Below are 24,435 nucleotides of genomic sequence, written 5' to 3' on the forward strand. Positions count from 1 at the left end.
GTTAGGTTATCTGACATTCGGGAGAACGACCAAGGCTGTCCCGTCAAGCTCTTAAAATACATTAAATATTGTCTTTTAGAATGCATTAATATGGCTTTCCATTTGATAGCTCCATCTTTCCGATGCAGTGAGGCAAGAGCAATTTGAGTTTAACTGTTCTGACGTACGTGGTGACGTAGTCAGAGTTGGACCAAGGCTGTCCCGTCAAGCTCTTAAAATACATTAAATATTGTCTTTTAGAATGCATTAATATGGCTTTCCATTTGATAGCTCCATCTTTCCGATGTAGTGAGGCCAGAGCAATTTGAGTTTAACTGTTCTGACGTACGTGGTGACGTAGTCAGAGTAGACCAACTCGCCTTTAACTCTTCTGACGTACGTAGTGACGTAGTCAGGCCAGACCGCCTTCAGCCAGGCTGGTTAGCTCTTCCCGACCAATTTGACTATAACTGTTCTGACGTACGTAGTGACTTAGACACGCCAGATCCATTTGACTTTAACTATTCTGACGTACACGCAGTAAATGTAATTGGTGGGAAAAATAGTTCAAAGTGAGAATTTCAAAATTTGAAATCAAATATGAGAGGGAGGTAAGCATGAAAATTAAAATATGCAGCGAGCGATCACCCCTCATATTGTGTTTCAGAAAATCGAAATGTGTAGGTTGGCTTACCTTCGCGACTGGCCTGCCCCAAGCCGGAACACCAACAGCTGCTGCAGGTTCCGGATACACATGTATTGGGTGGGAAGTATAATAGTTTACGAAAAAATTCAAAAAGTCGAATTACTTGCACCGCCCGCCCCCGCTCTATAAAGAATAATGCTCTTCGCTGAACAGTTTCATGCGAAGTGATTGACGGGAATTCATTGAACCAAAAAGATTACGAGCATAAAATCATTCAGAAATATGTGCATCTTATTCTTTCTATCACTTAGTTATACTGCCCAAGCAGCATATTTATTATTCATGACTACACTGTTGAAGCGAACCATGCTCTTCATGTGCTGCCGAGCTGCCTTGTCGTCGGCGACGAACCCCTCCTCCTTCAGCTTTACCAGGAGTTGCCGCATCTCATCAGCCTTCTGTGCCCTCAAGTAGGAAGCAACCAAAGTGGCAGCATTGGTCTTCCAGCCATAGCCCAGCATCTCAAGCGTATATTTTACTACCTCCTGAAGCATTCTACCCTGGCACAACCCCTGAATGAGAACAGAGTAGCTATAGGAATTGGGCAAGCACCCCGAGGACTGCATTCCCATGAAGACCTTGAGGGAGTCCTTCGGCTTGCCGGCCTTGGCATAGGCTTCCACGACGACAGTCTGTGCAACGACATCTGGCATCCAGGACTTGGCCTTCATCTGTCCAAAGAGCTTCATGGCCTCGTGGGTTAGCGGCGTCGAACATCTTGACGGCCTGCTGAACGAGGTCGTCCTCTCTCATCTTGTGGTAGACCTCCTGCAGGTCTGTGGGGTAGTCGGGCTCCTGGATCAAACGGTTCTTGTTGAAGGGGTCGAACAAGGGTTTTTGTTTTTTGGGGGCCACGGGACCCTTGGCTTTCTCAGCCTCCTGCTTCTTCTCCTCTTCGTCGTCTTAGTCGTCCGCGGAGGCGTTGTCTGAATTTGCTTGGATGATGAGATTTCGGTGCTGGGGTGCCCTTTCGAAGGGCAGTTTTGTGGAGTATATCGTTCTGTATGGAGCGATATAAGGTCTCGAGGATTGCAGGGATTTGGTATTTGAAACGAAGTTATGGATATCAGAAGATCTGACTGTGAACGGAGGAGAAATTGAGAATTTTGATAGAATCAAAGAATTTAAACGAGGATGGTATGAGAATAGTCCCTTACTGATTGCGCTCGCTGTTGATAAATGACAAATGAAAGGGTGTTGGAACAACATCTTGCTCGTTTTTATGGCCAACTGCAGCAGAGAACCGAAGAGTGAAGATTGTAGCTGTCACTGAAATTGTTTCTTGCTATTCGCTAATATTAATTATACGTAAACAAATTGAAAAATTGAATTTATTTTATTGCACGTTGACATTAATGTGGGGTGCAAAATATTTGTGTTTGTTAAGGATCAAGTTTAGATTAAGAGAGTGAATTTTTTTATTATTTTTAACTAATAAAATAATATAATTTCATGTTCATTAGAAATTGTAATGAAAAGTGTCAATGATACCATCATATTCATTAGCAACGACTTTAAAAAAAAAGTTGTTTAATATAGATATCAAGGCTATACTCATTATGACATGATTATAAGTTTTAAGGATTATAGGTAGATATTATTATTATTATTATGTATTTTTTTTACTATAAGCATTATAATTTGATTTATGGAAGTGATTAGATAAGGTATAGAAATTAAGTTTATTTTTATTTTAGATTTTTATAATTTAAATATAATAAATTTCTTTTTGTATTGAAGTTTTTGTGATCCATAATGAATTAAACAAAGTTTTTTGGTAGAAATCACTTGAGAGAATTATTTGGCCTAGGTGTTTCGAACCAACAAGTGTGACCACATGAAGAGGCAGACCATTGCAAAGTCTTAAATAGAGAGCAATGTAGAGACATAATTTATATTTGAACAATAATGTTTAAATTATAATGTTAATTTATTAGTATATTAAAAACAAATATTATTAAGTAACGGTTAAACGGTTAGTTTTTGAAAAAAATATTTAAATAATCATATTATTTCATTAATTTATTAAAAATATTAATAGGTAATGACTATCATTAATTTATTAAAAATATTAATAGGTAATGACTATATTAAACAACTAGTTTTTGAAAAATAATATTTAAATTAATTTATTAAAACCAAATATTACTAGTTCTTGAAAAATAATATTTAAATAATGATACTAGTTTATTAATTTATTAAAATATTAATATGTAGTAGCTATATTAAACGGCTAATTTTTGAACAAAAATTTAAATAATGATATTATTTCATTAATTTATTAAAAATATTAATAGGTAAGGGGTATATTAAACAACTAGTTTTTGAAAAATAATATTTAAATTAATTTATTAGAACCAATATTATTAGTCCTTTAAAAATAATATTTAAATAATGATATTAGTTTATTAATTTATTAAAATATGAATATGTAAGGGCTGTATTAAATGACTAGTTTTTGAAAAATAATATTTAAACTGTGATATTAGTTTATTAATTTATTAAAAGCAAACATTATTAATTTATTAAAAGCAAACATTATTAATTTATTAAAAGCAAACATTAATAAGTAACCGCTATATTAAACAGCTACTTTTAAAATAAATAAATAAATAATCAAAGTCAAACTTTAAAGGAGGGGAGTCAAAAATTATAAAAATGAGTGAAGACTTCTCATTTACAAATGGTCAAGTTGTGCTTATTTTTCTATTTTATTACAATAACCTAACATAAATTTTACTTTTTAGCTTTTAATCTATTTTCCTTAAAACATATATAAAATTACATACATTTTAATCTTATCACATAACGTCCCCTTCTTCTTTTTTATTATTATTATTATTATTATTATTATTATTATTATTATTATGTATAATCATTATAATTGTATAACTCTATTTTATATTAATTATAACATTATGTTATAATTATATACTACATTAAACAAAATTATAACAATTTAAAACTAATAGATTCCTATAATGTTTTGCTTAGTTAAAATACAAACTTGGTTAATCCAAACAACTACTAGATAATGGGATATTCCCTATGCGATAGTTGCCCCTAATGATTAATTTCTCACCTAATGAATGTAGCCATATAAAATAGGTGCTACCTTTAAATGAAAATTAAGCTTAGAAAAGTGAGGAATAGGTACATAAAGTACTCAATAAATAACTTACTCATTCCAAAAAATTAATTAGGATCATGATATTGCCAAGATTATTATAATATGGTAATGGTTCACCATATACTTTAATCGATCGATTTATATTACAAGTTGTCCCCTCATTCTTCCAAACATGTCTATCATATACTAGCAAACAATGACATGGGTATCTTCTCCTAATTGCACTTATTATTGTATGTTTTTACAAATATAGAGAAATAACATGACATGTAATGTGTAGTGGAGATGCATCCATTATTGGATGGTTTACTTTCACCTAAAAGCATCCACGGTCTAGAAGGATCTTAAATGGATACCCAAGCAAACAATTTATGGGTGGTCACCTAGATTGTTTAAATGCTCACATTTATTAGTTTAATTCATTGTTCAAATTTGACTAATAGTGGGAGAATGGAGGGTACCTACCAATTATTTGACAAGATTTGTGGACAAGGTTTGGTGTTGTGAATTTCGTTTATTATTGGTTAAGATTGGGTATTATAGCAAGGCCTTAGAGCTCATTGCAACAATAAAACATTGACTTGAAAGCCACACTTGGCTATGGGAAGTTCCCAATTGGGGTTTCTGCATTACAACTTAGTACATAACTTATTTGATGAAAATATATAGTGAAATGTGATTTAATCAGCGATGGTGATAATGTTACATACTCATAATGAAAGAATGGCTTAGAAATGTAGCATAGAATGGAGTGCGAATGCATTCATTAGGTCCTGATAATGCGAGGGCAGCATCGATCTAGGGAATAGAAGTCATAGTGATTTACTATTCTATAGCTTTATTTGCAAGTCAAAATGGTTCTATAAAATGGTTTAGTAATGGTTAAGGATACCACTGATCTAGGGAAAAGCCAATGTCAAGAGATGCTTGTAAAATCTAGTGCACAAGCAACAAGGAAACCTTGTAGAAATGACTTGTTATCTATGATCAATGTAGATCAATATGAAACTCACAATTGGCTATTGAAATAGTTTTTTGTTGTTGGTCGCCAATAAAAATATACTCTTTGGAAGAATATGAAATTTCTTTGGTAAGTTCATCCAACAGTTCTGTTATATTGCCTATTGGAGAAAAGTATGGTAGGGTTTTATTATACTAATTAGGAAAGGTAAATTCGCAAATCACCATTGTCTCAATGAGATGTAAGGAAGCTCAATCACTTGTTAAAATAATCATCGAATATTACATATGTAAACAAGAACCCTATCCGATTATAATATTGGACCAAGTGACAAAAAAAACATATAAATAGAAAGAGAATTGTATAGTTTCCCTATTCCATCTTAATGGTGTTAACATAGTGGAATTCACATAGCACCTTTCAATACCTTCCCAAATTAGGAAAAATTCCATCCACAAATCCCAAGAGTGCCCTTAGCATCGAATAATACCTATACAAATTAGTGAGAAGATGTGGTCATATTGACCCAAGGATTTGAACTCCAAAGTTTACTTCTGGATGAGCAATCCTATAGGCCCATACTGTGCTTGCCCAATCTTTGGCACATGGAAACTTTGAATGTCTAGAATAAAATGAAACAATGATAGAGGACTAACCTACGCTAGAGCATAGGGAAATGATAGTACGTTCCTACAACCCTTTCTCTGTAGAACACAATTCTCTCTACTGAAACTGTAGGTTGCACATTTGAATAGTTGTTGAATTCTAAGAATATAACTGCTCCATGCAAAGCCCCAACAATGATAAAGAGATCATTTTTGTTCTCCCTAATATACAGTAATCTAGTTGTTAGTTTCTAAGAACATTCTATATCATACAAAATGGCATCACACATTTTATTGATTTTTCTATTCAAACAAAATGTTTTGGGTACTGATATGCCATACAAAGTTAAATTTAAGTATATACAACTTTGTGTCAACTTTCCAAAATATCGTTACAAAGAGAAAATCACCTAATAGCATTATAATTGGACTTTGCTAGTAAGTCCACCATTGCTTCTACACACATGACGTGAATTGTCCGAAGACTGATTATGAGTACTCGGTAGTGAAGTATAGATATGTTTCTCTCAAAGATGGTGTATTGAGCTCTTTAACCAAGGTTCTTTTTCACCTTCACGTCCAAGAAAAAGAATGAAATGTTAGAATGTGACTTTGAAGTGGATATTTGTGTATCTTGTAGACTTGTTATAATGCTAGCTATTATAAGAAGAAGGATTCTAGTGCCAACAAATTGGCAACTTTAATGCTTACTTGTGGAGTTTTTTTTTTTTTTATGCTCTACAAAGTCTATCCCCAAACTATGTTCAACAAAAATAGAACTAAATTCCAACATTCACATAGTTGGGTTGTATTTTATTTGATCTTTGGTACTCGTGGAATATCTTGTAGTTTACATGGTGAAAGTAAGAAAATTAACTCACATATAGACACTAAGTTGATAGTACTTTGTTCAAAACCATTCCTTTTCTAGCTACATGACTCTGCAAAGTAGTTACCTCGAAGTATTCAACAATCTTGGGAGAATTCTGACACAGTGGCCTAAAGTAAATGGCTTTCTATCCTCTTTTCATCAACAATAATTGAACCCATTATAGTAGGTTAGTAATCACCACTCTGAAATAAACAATATAAGTTATCATATAATCTAGACATTGCTTTATCTCATCAAAAGCTTCAAATATGTCAATATTGGGTTGATGAATGGTACATAAAACCGCCCTTTCCGTATCTACTATACTACAAACAATCCATATAACAATTGTAACTGCTCTAGCATCCAAACCATAATTAGGCTCATCCATGAAAATTATAGAAGGATTTGCATGAAGGTTAACAACTATTCTTAGCCTTTTCCTTTGTTCTATTGAAAATCTAGTCACACTAGGCATGCTTGCCAATGCATCCCTTAAATGGTCTAATTCCACAAATTCCATGACCTCATCCACAAAGGCCTAAAATCACCCATTAATAATAATAATAATACCACCACCATCACCTCTCCTTTTGTATAGTAATTAGTAAGGATTAAAGAGAATATTTATGTAGTTTAAGGATTACCGTATTGTTTTTTTTCTAATTTAAAGGAATTTTAGAAGGATATTTCGAAATTATATTATGATAGATATAAAGGTTATATATATATATATATATATATATATATATATATATATATATATATATATATATATATATATATATATATATATATATATATATATATAAATTAAAATTAAATATTTATTATATAATTTTAAAAATTTTAATATACAATTTAAATAGATCTCCTTCACCTTTTACTTGTAAAATATTGAATGTGTAAAAACTTGAAAGTTTAATATTTAAAAAATTGAATTAGTTATTTAAGATGTTGTTTAGAATTTAGTATTTAAAGGGTTATTGTAAAAAGAGGTTGGATTCAATGTTGGAAGGTGAGGATTTTTTTTACTGTTGTGCAAGGTTCAATTCCCATGAGTACCTAGCTTGAAGCCATGGGGAACCATAAAGTAGTGGTCAATTATATTAAATATCCTTATGACACATGCACACATAAGTGCATCAAAGCTCACCCACATCTCCTTCAATTATGAAAATACCATAGAGTGTAGATCAGTTGACGATAGGGTGCACTATTAAGGAACTCCAGGTGACATTACTAGTTCAAACTCTTCACTAGCCATGTGTGCCATGTGAGGGGTTATGTGCCTAGAGGTTATAGTGGTAGTAGTTGAATTGACCCCGTTTCATCCAAGTACAAGCCTACCCTAGTTGTTGACTATGCCAGTTCACAAAAGAAAAACATTTAAAGGGTTATTAAAGTTATGGATCATGTAAATTTTCATGGATTTATTCGAAAACTCATATATAAATGTGAAATATGTATAAAAATATATATTTTCTCCTCTTGGGTGATGAACATGTGTATTTTTTTAATATAAATGCATGCTTTCATGATCTATATATAATTGATTGTAAAATAATTGCAAATTGAAATTAGATGCATAGATTGAAATGGAAAGAGATTACTTTTTTTCTTGCACACTAATTACTTTATTAGAACAAAAACATTATTTTCCAATCCAAAAAAAAAAAAACATTACATTTTTAATTAAAACTGTATTACAAACCAAGAACTTTACATAATGTCAAACTAACTAATATACTAGCACTCATATAAATTAAATGGTTAGTAAAAGTTGATAGAAATCAATCCAAAAGAAACATCAAAACACTTACTTCATGATAAATCATAAAAATAACTAAATTATAACTTTATTTTAAATTACTATTATTATTAATTACAAAAATAATTAATTTATAAGTTAAACACACACACACACATATACACATATATAGATATATTCGAAAACATGGAGCAATATTCTTAATCATGGAGATTTACCCCCACTTTATCTTTGAGATTCTTAATATGTAATAGAATTTCTTACCATAAGACATGTGTTCATATCACATTTTTTTAATTAATCAATTTAATTAAAAGGGTAAAAAGAGCATAAATATTGTGGAGATAAGTCTCAATCATTGATTTGTGTATACTACTAAGAATATTCTAGAATATTCCATGGAGGTTAAATTTGAACCATCCACCTAATAATTATTGATAATTAAATTGAAATTTTGGAAAAACTATTCCAAAATCTACCTAATTAGTAAAATTATTAATTCTTTTGTGAATAAATTTTTTCTCGGATTAGAATATCATTCATGTATGCTTTTACATTATTATATTAATAATTATGTATTATTTTATTTTATGGATGTATTAACATATATTAAGTTAATATTTCTTCATAAAATTAAAAACAATTATGGTTCATACAAACTTACATAAATGATGATGGAGTGTATTGTTAAAAAACTTCATAATGTTAGAGTTGGTATCTCAATACCAATTGATTCTAACAAAAAAAAAGGAAATTTAAAATAGATAATAAATATGTAAATATTATTACATGTATAAATCATATTAAAAAAATATATTTCTAGATGGACAAAATGAGAAAGAAACTCAGCCTACTTAAGCATCCAAGATGTTCATGAATAGCAATGTTTCTTGAAAAGGGAGAATCTCCTTATATTAAGGAATCATTTTAACATTTAAAGCCATGTAAAATCTTGTGATGGGCATATAGAAAGTGGTATTCCAAAATTTGTGATTCTTAATGGACCTACACCTTGAGCCAAGATGTCTGCCAAGGGTCTTTTCATACTCAAATTATGAGAACATTGGAAGGAAGTAATCAATCTATTACAATCGACTCTAGATCATCTATCTCTTGAAAGATGTTAGTATATCTAAACACTTTATTATAAGAAAACTACTAAGAACCTATCGTTCCTGTCATCCATGGAAACCTAGAGGGGCTCATGTCAGTCACTAAAAGGATTTTAAAATGGCCCTCATCTCATAATAGCACCCAAAGTATATGAATACAAAATGTTTTTAGTTTGGGTCTCTAAACCTTAAACAATCCTGATAGGTGTTATGCTTGCTAGGAATGGTGGTCTATTTCAATGCAAATCTAATAAGAACAAATTGTTAGTTGTGCTACATAAAATATTTTACTTTACAAGGAAAATGAAATTTGGTATTCCTAGAGATTCAACCAATCCACCCTTGAAACTAACTTATATAGTTATGTATGGACGGAGCTTCAAGGGAAGTAATTTTCTAAGCTTCTAAATCTTGACCTAAATGCATTTCTTTCCTATATTGGAAAGCTGTAAAGCATCCTATGAGATGGTGGATGGAGTTTCCCTATGGATATGAAGACCAAATAGAGAAGTATACAAAAATCAAATATATATAGAAGATGACTTCTATATATGTGAAACTTTTGTATATTTAGATATATATGAAATGGTGCATTTACAGAAGATGACCTCTATATATGCACAACTAGAGATATGGAAGCCATCTTCTATATTTGCACATTTCCATATCTATGTTATAGAAGATGCACATATACAGAAGTCGTACTAAAGTTGTGCATATATGGAAGCTATCTTCCGTATATGCACACTTTCATATATGTGTGTGTGTGTGTGTGTGTGTGTGTTGAAGCATGCATATATGGAAGATAGTTTTTGTATATGTGCAATTTCAATATGACTTCTATATATGTGCATATTCTATAACATAGATTTGGAAGTGTGTATATATAGAAGATAACATGCAATTTCCGTATCTATATATATATATGGAAGTGTGCATATACGGAAGATAGCTTTTGTATATACGCAACTTTAGTATGACTTCTACATATGTGCATTTTCTATAACATAGATCTAGAAGTGTGCATATACAGAAGATGGCTTCCATATCTATGTGTATATATAGAATTTGTGCATATATGGAGGTCATCTTGCGTAAATGAATGATTTTATATATATCTAAATATATAAAATTTTCACATATATAGAATTCATCTTCTATATATATTTGATTTATGTTTATATTACATATGTAGAAAATGACTTTTCTGTATGCACGACTTTTGTATATAGACACGTATATATGGAAACATATATACCAAAGACGTCTTCCATATATTCACAACTTCTGTATATGCACATAGATTTGGAAGTTTGCATATACAAAAGATGACTTCCATATATATGTGAATATATAAAATACGCACATATACAGAAGCCATATTTTGTATATGCATACTTCGATATCTATATGCATATATAAATGTTATGCATATATGGAGGTCATCTTCTGTATATACACACTTCCAGACATATGTACATATACAAAAGTTGCACATATAAAGGAGCCATCTTCTATATATGAGCAACTTTTCTATATGCACACACACACACACATAGACATATATATATATATATGGAATATACAAAAGTCGCACATATAAAGGAGCCATCTTCTATATATGTGCAAATTTTCTATATGCACACACACACACACACATAGACATATATATATGGAATCATGCATATACGGAAGATAGTTTCCATATATGCGCGGCTTCAATATATAGCTTATGTGTTAGGATATTCCGACACATAGGAAGTAGTTAAGTATGACTTGGTCTAGTATAGAGTTAGGTAAAGTGTGTTTCTTTACTATGTACTTTTGTAGCTTACAATCCGACGGTCACGATATGTAGTGATCCGACGGTTCATTCTCTCCTCCGTATTACCGACACTTGATCCGTGGCTTAACACCCGATTGGTCCATGATCTCTATTTAAAGAGCATGGAGGGTCATTTGTAGGGTAACCGTTCATGAGAGAAGCTTATGTAAATTTTCATTCTTTTATTAATAAATTGCCTGAAGTGGCCACGTTGGCTTAGGCCGTGAACTGTTTCCCTCTTTGAAGGTTTTAACCACGTCAACAATACTGGTGTATTGATTTGTGATCTATTGTGAGCGGTGTCCTTTGGTGTTCTCTTTGTGGAACTTACCCTGTAAATTCCTACATGGTATCAGAACTATTTGAGGGCTGCATCCGTTGGTGATCCAAATCTAAAGCCAGTAGAACTGCATCCGACCGCCGTTTCCTAGATCTACTATTTCTGACTGCTTTCGGGCCGAGAGGACTGCTCTGTTGTGTTAGGAGCATCTATTCCAGTGAGGAGCCCCTTTCGTTTCACACGAAAATGTTTTTGGTAGCCCTAGCTATGTCATTTTTAAGATCTGGAGGTATATAGTGTTTATTTGCAGTTTCTAGTTATTTTCTCTCTGTTTATTTTAGTTTATTTAGCTCGTTGTTTTTTTTATTACCGGATCTATACCTTTCATTTCTGTGTATGCTCTTTAACCTGCGACTTTGTGTGATCTGGGTAAATCAGAAACAGAGAGGAAGGATTTTTCTCATGCGTATGCTCTTTTCTGCCACACCTTAGTGTGATCTCGGAAAATCAAAAACATTGAGGAAAATATTTAGTTTTCGGCTAAAGCTAACTTCAAGTCGTAAGGTTTGTTTTTTTTGTATGTCCATGTTGGGTTTTGTGTTTTTTGTTTTGTAGGGAAAAAGAGCTTTCTCAAGTAAGCACGCAGCCCAAAGCTTCAGTGACTAAAAAAAAAAAAACCCCTTCCTCTTTTCCAAAAATTACTTAACTTTTAGTCTAGCTCACTTGGTCCAAAGCTACTTTATGAGAGTAGAGGTCTTGAGTTCAAGTCTTATTTTTGTTGAGATAATTAGATTAAGTTTGAAAAAGGGGCGGATTTTTTTTAACATTATCATTCATTTCCACACATTCCCGCACTTTGTCGACATTTTCATCAACTTTTCTTCAAAAAGCCATAACGTCTTCATCCGGAAGCCGTTTTCAGAGCCGTTTTTTTTTTTAATCAGCCTAATTTTTCGAGATCTTTCCATTGGAAAACTTAGTTTCAACATCTATAGCTTCAGTTTCTGTTAAAATGGAAAGTCCATGCCAAGTTATTCTTGACAGCACCAACTACTTCCAATGGTGGTCCTACATTGTGGATTTACTTAGAAGTAAAGGTCTCTACAGAATAGCCTCAGGCCAAGAAACAAAACCGAAAGATGAAGATAAGGTAGCTAAATGGGAAAACAGGCAATATCAAGCACTAGGGTTGATAGGGATGTCTATTTCTCCAGATCTTAGATTCCATATTGTAGAACTTGATACTCCTGATGAAGCAATGAAACAGATTACTAAAGTTTTTGGAATTAAAAATGAACTTAAAGCCCATCAACTCGAAAATGAGTTTCTTACATTGGACCCCAATAATTTTTCTTGCATTGAAGATTTTTTGTCCAAGTTCAAGACTCTTAGACTTCTCTTGGAAGGTGTTAAGGTTAAGAAAGAAGATAGTAACTTTATCTATTCCATTCTTACTAAGTTGGGACCAGCCTACTTTGTGTTTCTTTCCACCTTCCATTCTACAAGAGAAACCTTCATTTCTCAAGGACAAGCCTACAAGTCCCCTTCCTTTGATTCCTTTTGTGATTCTTTAATAAGAGAACAAGAAAAGCTCTTACACCTTGGTCTTCTTAATCTTGGAAACTCTTCTAAGAAAGTGTTAGCTGCCCAGCAACAACCAAATTCAAAGAGTCCTAAGAATTTTTATCCTAAAAGGAATGGTCCTAAACCAAACAAGGGCCCTAAGCAATTTCAGCCTCAAAATGAAAAATCATTTCAACAAAATGATAAGACAATTAAAAACAAAGGGAAGAAGACTGATAGACATTGCCACTTTTGTAATCGAGATTTCCACTTAGAATCCAAATGCTTTAAGAAGATGGAAGCCTTAGAAGCAGCAATGAAGAAGCATAACATCCATTTGGAGCACTCTTCAACTTCAACTTCATCTTTAGGAATAACACTTTCTGCATGTGATTGTCAAGCATCTCGGTCTGGCTATGCACTAAATGTATCTTCTTCTTCTCATTCTCATGAGTGGCTCATTGATTCTGGAGCATATTATCACATGGCCAAAAACGAAGCCATGTTTTCTTCTTTAAATGATTGTAACACCAAAAATATATATGTTGGTGATGATAGATCTCTTAGTGTTGTAGGGACTGGACCTGTTCATATAGAAAATGGTCAATTTAATGATGTATTATGTGTTCCAACCTTATCCTGCAACCTTCTATCTGTATATCAGATAACTCATTCAGGTGAAGGTAAAATCGTTGAATTTTCACCTCACGATGTTGTAATTAAGGACCTAAGAGATCCTAGACAGATTTTAGCTACTAGCATTGCTGATGATTCTACAAGGTTGTATAAGTTTCACAACTTTGGGTCATCAAATCTTCCCTCAGTATTTGTTACTCATAACGATGAAGTGAGCAAACTTTGGCATGAGCGATTTGGTCACTTAAACTATCGCTCCCTTCAGAATCTATGTAAAGAAAATATGGTGACATGTCTTCCAATGGTATCTTGCAGAGATGGTGTTTGTTCCAGATGTGTACTCAGAAAACATCATCGGGATAGTTTTGAAAAACGTGCCTCTTGGCACGCCTCAACCCCTTTACAGCTTGTGCATAGTGATTTATGTGGTCCACTTCCAATTGTTTCATTTTCTGGCTACAAGTATTTCTTAACTTTCATTGATGATTTCTCCAGACGCACTTGGGTATACTTCTTAAAACTCAAGAGTGAAGTACTTAACATGTTCTTGGCCTTTAAGGCCTTTGTTGAAAAACAATCTGGACATCAAATTCTTAAGCTAAGATCTGATAATGGCGGATAATATGTTAACAACAAATTCATCAACTTTTTCACTGAGAGTGGAATTCAAATGCAACATACTGTTCCATATACTCCACAAAAAAATGGTGTAGCTGAAAGGAAGAATCGCACCTTAAAGGAAATGGCTAATTGTATGCTTCAATCTAAAGGACTTGGTCTTAATTTTTGGGCAGAAGCAATTAACTGTGCAAATTACATAATAAATCGCACTCCTACTAAGGTTTTAAAGAATATCACTCCAGAAGAAGCATGGAGCTCAATTAAACCAGATGTAAGTCACTTTTGTGTTTTTGGAAGTGAAGCATGGGCCCATATTCCAGATGAGAAACATAAAGCTTTAGAACCTAAGAGTGAGAAATGTATTTTTGTTGGATATTCTGAAGATGTCAAAGGATATATACTTATTCCACTTAAGTCCAAGAATGTTATCATTAGAAGAGATGTAAATTTTGCTGAAAATATATCAGCCTACGAGCCTAGTTTGGCAGATGTGCCACCTCTCCCTATCTCTTCTACTTTTGGAAATATTTCTTCTTCAGATGATGAAAGTGAGGATGAAAATCCTCCCCCACCTTCTCATGATCCTCCTTCAGCTCCTCAGCTTCCAAAATGGGTCCGTGCTACTCGAGATGCAGCAGGTGATCTTTCCGGTCATCCTACAAATCAACAACATACACATTCTCAGTTCGATAGAGCCTCTTCTTTACTGGCTCAAGCTTCAGCGAATTATGATCCTGACACCTTTGCAGAAGCTTCAGGCCATCCAGATTGGGACGCAGCTATGAATGAAGAATATCGTTCATTATTGGCAAATGATACATGGGATCTTGTTCCTCTACCAAAGGGACGAAAGCTTGTTAGATGCAAATGGGTTTACAGAACCAAGTATGGACTAGATGGGAACGTCGATAAACATAAAGATCATTTTTTTGCTAAGGGTTTTTCACAAGTTTAAGGCATTGACTATACCGAAAACCTCTCCCCTGTTGCCAAAATGAACTCTATCCGCCTTTTTCTTTCCTTTGCTGCCTCTTTGAAATGGGAAGTCCATCAGAAGGATGTTAAATCTGCCTTCTTGCATTGGGACTTGCATGAAGAAATCTATATGGAACAACCTTTTGGCTTGATACAAACAGACTCCAGCCTTGTATGTCGGCTTAAGAAATCCCTTTATGGTCTCAAGCAAGCTCCTCGGGCTTGGTATGCCAAAATGGATAGCTTTCTTTTAGAATCTGGCTTTTCTAGGTTTCATTCTGACAATACTGTCTACACCAAGAAAGTGGGCAAGTCTCTTATCATTGTTGTTCTTTATGTTGATGATCTTATCCTCACTGGTAGTGATCCCAACCTTATCAACCATGTGAAGTCCAACCTTAAAAAGAAGTTTGAAATGACAGACTTAGGACACTTGCATTATTTTCTTGGTCTTCAAGTCTTGCAATCCAAGGAAGGTATTTCCCTTTCCCAGTCCAAGTATGCCTGTGATCTTCTACGCCAATTTCACATGGAAGACTATAAGCCAGCCCCTTCTCCCTTTCAATCTGGAGCCAAAATTTCAGTCACTTGTACTTCCCCTGAAGTTGATGCTACCTTATACCGTCAACTTGTAGGAAAAATTTTGTATCTAACCCATACTCATCCTGACCTTTCCTTTGTTGTTGGCCTTGTTACTCGGTTTATGCAAAACCCACATGAAAGTCATTGGAAAGCAGCTAAAAGAATACTTCGTTATGTTTGAGGTACAGTTTAGTTTGGGATTCATTACACTGCCAAAGCATCTCCTCTATTGGTTGGTTTCACTGATTCCGATTGGGCTGGTGACCCTGATGATCGGAAGTTTACTGCAGATTATGTGTTCACTCTTGGTTCAGGGCCTATTACATGGGCTTGCAAGAAACAAGGTGCCATTTCTCTTTCTTCAGCAGAAGCAGAGTATCGTGGTGCCGTAGAAGCTAGTAAGGAAGCCTTGTGGCTTCGTTAGATCCTGTCAGAGTTTGGCTTTCAACAGCAACATCCGACTACACTTTGGTGTGATAATCAAAGTTCCATTCAACTATGCAAAGATCCAGTCCAACATCGGCGCAACAAACACATTGAACTGCACATGCACTTAATCAGAAAGATCATTCACGACCATGTTCTTGAAGTGCAATATTGTTCAACAGATGATCAAGTTGCATACATCTTTACAAAGGCTCTCACAGAGGCGAAGTTTACTAAACTTCGATTTATGGTTGGAGTTCATGAAGTTGTCACTAAGGGGGGATAGGCTCTAGTGCCTCCTTCCTTCTTCTATTGTGTCACATTTGTAGATCCTTCAATCCTATCCCAAGTTGTTCTTAAGGGGGGATGTTAGGATATTCTGACACATAGGAAGTAGTTAAGTATAACTTGGTCTAGTATAGAGTTAGGTAAAGTGTGTTTCTTTACTATGTAATTTTGTAACTTACAATCCTATGGTCATGAAATGTAGTGATCTGATGGTTCATTCTCTCCTCCGTATTACCGACACTTGATCCGTGGCTTAACACCCGATTGGTCCATGATCTCTATTTAAAGAGCATGGAAGGTCATTTGTAGGGTAACCGTTCATGAGAGAAGCTTTTGTGAATTTGTATTCTTTTATTAATAAATTGCCTGAAGTGGCCGCATTGGCTCAGGCCGTGGACTGTTTCCCTCTTTGAGGGTTTTAACCACATCAACAATACTGCTGTATTGATCTGTAATTTGTTTGTGAGTGGTGTCCTTTGGTGTTCTGTCTGAGGAACTTACCTTGTAAATTCCTACATTATGTATATGCACATCTTCTATAACATAGATATGAAAGTGTGCATATACAAAAGCTATCTTCCGTATATGCACTCTTCCATATATATGTGTGTTTGTGTGCATATACAAAATATGCACATTTATAGAAGTCATATTTTATATATGCTCAACTTTTATATATGCACATAGATATGGAAGTGTGCATATATGGAAGATGAATTCCATATCTATGTACATATACGGAAGTCATCTTCTGTATATGCATGCTTCCATATCTATGTGCATATATAAAGGTTGTGAATATTTGGAGGGAATATTTTGTATTTGCACACTCCCTGTTGGCTTAGTGGGTCCTGACCCAGGTTCAGATTTAAGTTTACCAAACAAATCCATACATCTAGCTCTTTCAGCATCAATCCATGGAGCACGGATTGAAGTCTTACTCGAAGCGGTATGGGGGGATGTTGGAACCAAGTTTCCACACCCAAAGATGATTGTCATGTCGTTTATTCCCTAAACCTATCTCCACGCAGATCGATAAGCCCTTGAGGCTTATCGATATAACTTCTTCTTACCAGCCTCTAGACCTTTGGAAAGGTCTACGACTATCTTTCACGAACCCTAAATAGGCGAATCAACCACTTATGCGCCTATGTAATCACTCTTAAGTATGTTATTACTGAGATCGACTTAAGTGTCTGATATCTTTAGCATGCATTAAGATATTCTTCGTGTAAACATATATTATTGCTTGTGATCATATAACAATGTGAACCACGCAGAATCGCGCATCAATATAGTATTAAATCATAAAACTAATATTCATTGTAACATAAACACATTATTTCATAAAAAAAGTAGATAGGCAAAACACATATATTTCCAAAATAATTTCTTTATTAATGCTTCATATTTGCTTACAGACTCAAGACTACCCTGCGCACTCAGCTGTGAACTCTACTCTAAGCCTCTACACACACAGATGCAGAGCCTTTCATCTACTCTAAGACTCATCGCTCTTCACTTCTTAATGACCCATCACATCAACTATGAACTTAACTAAACTACCTTAGACTTTCTAAGACTCTCCTTTTTATAAAATCCCATGTTCCGTGTAACATGGGTAGGTCTATACAAGTTGACACAACCTACATAAAATAAGGGAAAATCCCTTTATAACTTTCGGAGAGTTTACACTTTACATCACAAAAACTTGGGCTTTCTGCCCCAAAACTTTGGCTTTTGCCCCAAAATTGACATAGGGGACCCTGTCCCAATAGGCCCCCAACAAAAATATCGTCACTTTCCCTCCAGTGACTCTGCTGGTGTGGAGATATCATTGCAGAGACCTTCCAACTTGACTTGCGCTACTACTACCTCGGTCGCAGTCTGTGTGGTTACCTACTAGATTTTCTCGAACAGCTTCTTGGTCACTGGTCTTGCATTTTCTTCTTTGACCTTCTATGGTTTCCTCTGTAAGCTTGCTAACTTCCCTTTAATGGCAATAGAGATAACATATTTCTCATCGAGCCAAGGCCCCAATCTGGCCTTGAGGACTACCTCTTTGCGTTGCGCTACCTCCACTTGTTTGAGCAACTGCTTTTCTTCGTGAAGGTTAGCCAGTCACTGTGATATAGCGACGATGCTCGTCGTCGCTCTTGCTTCATCATATTGCTGATGCAATTCCTGGGCCTCTATGTTCAACCTCTGCAGGTTAGGATCCTCCTATAGAGTCGTAACAGCCTCCATAAACTGCCTAAAGAGCATGGTTTAATCTACTACTGCAACATCTACTATTGCGACTACATATTTTACAACTGCGTCACATTGTTCTCTGACCTCTGCTGGAGTTCAAGGCTATGACATCAACTCAAGCTTAGTGATTTTAAGGTTCAGTTCAAATTGAACCTTAGCCATTTCTTTCCCAACATCGCGCACCCCTGTAGCCAAGTTCCTAATCTTTGCCTCCACTGGTGCTTCTTCAGGGATATGTAGCTCCGAAAAGTTCTGCATGCTTCATCTACCACTGCTGCAGTGCGCTCATTCTTCTCCTGAACCCTCTTCCAGGCTTCTAGCACGGCTTTCTTCTCAATGAATATTTGTTCGCTATTGACTTTTTGCTCGCTAATCATTCTTAGCGCACGCTGCTCTCAGGCCTTAAGCTCTTCAATCACAACTGCTTGTAGTGTGTGAAGGAATTCACTGGGGAGAGCGGCCAAGTTGAGGCCAACATTCCTCAACACAATGACAATAGCCTTGTTATCTTCCATCTCCGTGCTCAGAGCTCCATCTGGCAGCGTGAATGCCTAGAGATCCAAGGATCGAACCAACTCTAGGGCTTGAGTGGTCCCCAACACCAAACTAGTTGATGTCGTGTTGCTCTGCCCTACAATTGCCTACAGTCTAGTTGTTTGGATCTGCAACTCGCACAGACTCTTCCTTATGGCACTTAGAGCCTACTTTTGCTGCTGCTCAAACTACTGCAACAGTTTCGCGGTCGTATCTCTTACCTTGTCTCTAATATCATCCAATTCACCCTCTGTAAAGGTGATTGGATCAAGCAACGACTTGGAGGCTTTGGTATTCTTTTGTTCTCCCTCCTTTTCCTATTCCCTATGTCACTTTACACGAAAAGGAGTGCTCTCCAGATCTCTGCCTCCCTGTTCTGACTGCTCATCATCCTCAGTTTGGGGCGAATGAGATTTCTGACTCCTGTCAAAGTTGCACTCTTGCTGATCTGCTTGTTCCTTTGTAGCACACTCTACTTTTGTGCATGACTTGTCCTTGATCTCCTTCTTCCTCTTTTCTACCAATTGCTGCACCTTCAATTAGGTCGCTTCCTTATTCTGTTTCTCCACATATTTTCTAGTCCCGACGACCAAATATGATGGTGTGTTACAATCTACTAGCCATCGCTTAAGGACTTCGGCAATGACATTATCTATAGACAAGTAAGGAATGTCATACCATTTCTGATCTGGATCCTTCAGCGTCCAGATGTACATGTGGTGGAAGTCCTCTTTGAACTCTGCTTACCCAGATAACTGTTCAAAAATGGTTGGCAACAACTGTGGCTTTATGTTAATGGTCATATAAATTATCATATCCATTAATACCTAAAAAAATTTAGTTTCTCAAACCCAGACAGTGTCCTTTGTGGCCCATAGCGAAGAAAACTTCGCTACTTCTGGTAAATATGTATAAATCGAAGGAAACTGGTTGTCCTTTGGAAACTCCATGTGACAAACACAATTGATAAGAGTAGCCATGAATAATGAAATCTGTTGCTTTGGTCCCGTGCCTCCCTTCAATTCGCGAGGAACTCACTGCATAGGTAGCCTACCCAGTTGAATTGTATGCCCTCCGTGCACTGAGCCGCTAACAAAACCATTGGTGCCAACACCTCGTCCCCGTGCTACTTTCTCATTATTTTCCTAGCCAAAATTTGGGTGGCCACTTTCACTGTGGGGTCAGTAATACTAGAGATAGAATACTCGTGCACTTTCTTGACAAGTTTGAACTTGTCCTTCATCTTCTCGGTGAGGTCACGCTCGCTCGTCTTTCCTCCAAATGACTTTGCATGATTCATCTCGGATTGAGGTAACAATGTGATCCTATGGATTAGCATATCAGTGATTGGTATGGGCTCAGTCAATCACAAGCACCTATCATGCACAAGGCACCAAAATTTCTTAATAACTTTCAAATTTATAGGGGCGCGGTGGTAGTGAGGCACCCATAGGAGGTTCAATAACCCTGCCTTATTTACCCCGCAAATCCATTCGACTAGCTCCAATACGGTGACACCAGACTCCTTGTAGAAAACTCGCTTCATGAAGGTATCAGTAGCTAGGTGGGGGAACTGCTCAACATCTCCCAAATCCCAATCTTCAAGTTTCAGATGTGGGATGCACGCCAAGCACAGACCTTCAAAAGTGATTTTTTCTCATAGTAGGGGTGTGTTTAGGAGGAATTGTTCCTCATCTGGGTCCTTCGGCATCTTCACCTTGCCTTGGTGTGCAGGGATGTACTCTGGCAGCTTCAAAACGGTGTCTATCCCATAAAAAACTATGTCTTCTGTGCCCTCGTCGGCCTCCAGGTCTACCACTTTTCATTTTTCCTAGATGGTTGGCTTTTATTTCTGATGCGCCTGTGTAGTTGCGTGCTTCCTCATAAACTCGCATACCAGCAAAATCTTCTTTTGTTTATCCTTATTTGGCTTCAGATCCTCTCTCGGTGGTGTAGGCTTTAGCCTAGGCGACCTCGACGCCTTAGGCACTACTACAGGAAGCTCCACATTCACGACTTCAGCGGTAGCTCCCTCAGAGGTGACAACGTCCCCAGTACTAGCGGTCTCAGCTAGTGCAAACATGAAGTTTTTGATGAGGTTCTGGGTTTCCTCAGGTAATCTATCAAACATAGAACTAGCAATCAAGTCCTCAAAGAGCTCACGGTTCATGCACAATGGATAGCACAACCAAAAAATTCTCAGAATGCAAAGTGTTTCTCGTTGGATGGCCATATGTAATTTATAGGCAATTTCGAATTCAAATTCGACTGTTCCCCCAAAATCCATCCATAAATGCAATATTGGCAGTAAATTTCCAAAGATTTCACACTTGAAGTTAGCCTTAAATACCTTAAATGTCGACCATCGCTCCTATTAACCTTCTTTTGGCAGTCAAATCATGAACAGTGACAATAACAGTAACTTTCCAGCTACATTGCGTGGTCTCTCGTCCTATAGCACAACTCCCTTTGTGCGTCAGCTGACACTGTGACACCCTTCTATTCCATGCAGACCCCTCATCACACAGCTCTACAACTCGGGCAATGTAGTTTATAGTGTCGCGCCTCCTTGCAGCTGCCTGGAGCGCTAAGAATGTGCTACCGTCATATAGTCATTCAGCTAGATCCCCAGTGTATGGCTTCAATCGCCTGCCATTTACCTTTACAAGAAATGGATCTCCATTCAATTTCACAAGCTAAACTACTCCACCATCAGTAATGTCCTTGATGACATATGGCCCCAGCCAATGCATCTGAAATTTTCTTGGAAATTTATCAAACTTGTTGTCATATAATAAAACTAAATCATTTACCTTGAAGGTGCACAGTTTGATGTTCCGATTGTGCCATGCCTTTTCGTGCTCCTTTTGAACTTGTTGATGCAACCTAGCCAAGAATCTATCTTCTTCCAGCTCTGTCAGCTGTGCGGGCCTCTCTTCTAAGGCTCCGCGATCCACCATACCTATGAACGCCACTATGCATAGACGAGGCAGAATGTATTCCCTCAGCATGACTCACTCTATGCCATATACCAGCCTAAACGGTGTCTATCCAGTTAGCTTTTTACAAGTAGTTCTAATGCCCATAACACTGCTGGAACATGCACGCCCCAATCATTCCTTTGTGCATTGCAAAGCTTTGTCAGTGCATTCTCCAATATCTTATTAAATGCTTCCACTGTCCCATTAGCCTGTGGATGATATTACATGCTCTTCTGATGATAAACTTGGAACTCTTCCATTAGCGCGCTGATCATTTCATTAAGGACATGTGTACTCTGATCAGTCACCAAAATATTCAAGAAACTGAACCTAGTCAGCACATATTCAAACAAGAACTTCATTTTCTTTGCCCCTATACAATCCTTTATAGGTTGTGCCTCCACCCACCTGGTTAAATACTCAGTCACAGTGATGATATACCGCGCACCCATCTTCTTTCTTGGAGGCTGAATCGGTACTACAAAATCAATTTCCCACTTTTCAAATGGCTACAACAACACTTTTTGATTTAGAGGCAGCTCATCCCTCCACGATGGCCTGCCCATCCTCTGACATGCATCACATGCCCTAAAATATGCTTTTGAATCCTTATGGAATGTCAGACACCACAACCCATCTCATAAAATCTTTTGCGTTGTTGCTTTTCCTGTATAATGTCCTCCTACAACCCCTCCATGAGCTTCATCTAGGATGTTGCTTCGTTAAAACTTAGGAATATAACGTCAAAATATCTCATCTGATCCTATTTTATACAAGTGACCTGCAATAATAGAAAAATCTGCCACGCCCACCACCAATTCCTTCTTTTGTTGACTAGTGTACCCGTTTGGAGTCGTTCCCGTAGTTAGGAAGTTGATGATGCCTGCAAAATGATTGTTGGCCATGAAAACCACAAAGAGTTGTGCATCAGGAAGTCCTTCCTCCAAATTAGTGGGCTCCTCTCTAGTTTCAATGCACGACAGATGGTCTGGTCCTGTATTCAATCACCTTGGCTTCACTACGACTTCGAAATTATACTCCTGAAACAACAGAAGCCATCTACATATTCCCCCCCCCCACAACATAGGCTTGTTGACCAGGTACTTAAATGCAGAATGGTTTGTATACATCTTAAAGTGTCCACCTAGCAAGTAATGCCTGAACTTCTAGAGCGCGTAGACCATATCCAACCCTTCGTGCTTCGTCGTTGAATAGTTATTTTCAACCTTCGATAGCTTTGTTCTTGCAAAATCTATTGGGTGATCCAATTCTCCTTCACCGGCCTGTTCCAGTACTGCTCCTAGTGCAATACATGATGCATCCACATGCACATGAAATTCCTTCTTCCAATTCGGGAAGACTAGGATTGACACGATGGATATCTTTTCTTTTAACACATCCAGGCTTCACTGACATTCCTCATTGCAACAGAATGTAGCGTCCTTTTTCAACAATTTCTCTATCATCGCGGTAATCTGAGCATAACTCTTGATGAAATTTCGATAATAACCATTATGACCCAGTGTTGCACGTAGATATTTAACACTTCTTGGCACCTCCAAATTAATTATAGTTGCGATCTTAGCTAGGTCCACCATTAATCCTTGTCTGCACACTACATGACCCAGCAATATTCTGAAAGGGATGCAAAATAGACACTTCTTCAAGTTTAGTGTGATCTAATACCTCCGGCACGTATCGAGCATCAAGCACAAACTAGATACATGGCGTTTGACCAATCCAAACACCGTCCAATCATCAAAGTATACCTCCAAAAACTTGTGAATGAAATCTTTGAACTTCGCAATGACTACGCGTGAAAATATTGCCGGTGCATACTTCAGTCCAAAAGGCATTATAGTATACTGAAAACATCCTAACTCGGTTTCGAAGGTTGTCTTACTCCTATATTCCGACGTAATCTTGATCTGATGGTATCCAAAGAAGCCATCAGTGAATGAATATGCTTCATGTCCTCCTACATTATCTAGCACTTCATCGGTGAATGAAATTTGGAAAAGGATCATGCACATAAGCATCATTAAGTTTCCTGAGATCTACACAGATCCTTATCTCATCCTTCTTCTTTTCTTGAACTACCATAGGACTTACCCAATCAGACTCCTCCACTGGTTCAATGATACCTTCTGCCAACATTTTGTCCAACTCCAAGCGGACCTTTTCCTTATACTTGGGCTTAAGGCAATATGGTCACTGCTTCACAGACTTCACGTCTAGTTCCAATGTTATCTTCATTACTCCTAAATCACCTATTATCCCTTTGAGGTCTAAAATTTTTGTAGGGAACAAATCCTGATAGTCACAGAGCAACTCGG

At 36.4% G+C, this 24,435-nt stretch overlaps 1 pseudogene; it reads right to left on the reverse strand.

Moving 5' to 3' along the window:
• Window positions 1–936: 936 nt before the first annotated feature.
• On the reverse strand, window positions 937–1,894 carry LOC149204707 (uncharacterized; annotated as a pseudogene).
• Window positions 1,895–24,435: the final 22,541 nt, after the last annotated feature.

The sequence above is a fragment of the Pinus tabuliformis genome, chromosome 1_2 (genome assembly GCF_031772625.1).
Source record: "Pinus tabuliformis cultivar Carrire ecotype Pingquan chromosome 1_2, CPIR1, whole genome shotgun sequence".
Classification (NCBI taxonomy): Eukaryota; Viridiplantae; Streptophyta; class Pinopsida; order Pinales; family Pinaceae; genus Pinus; species Pinus tabuliformis.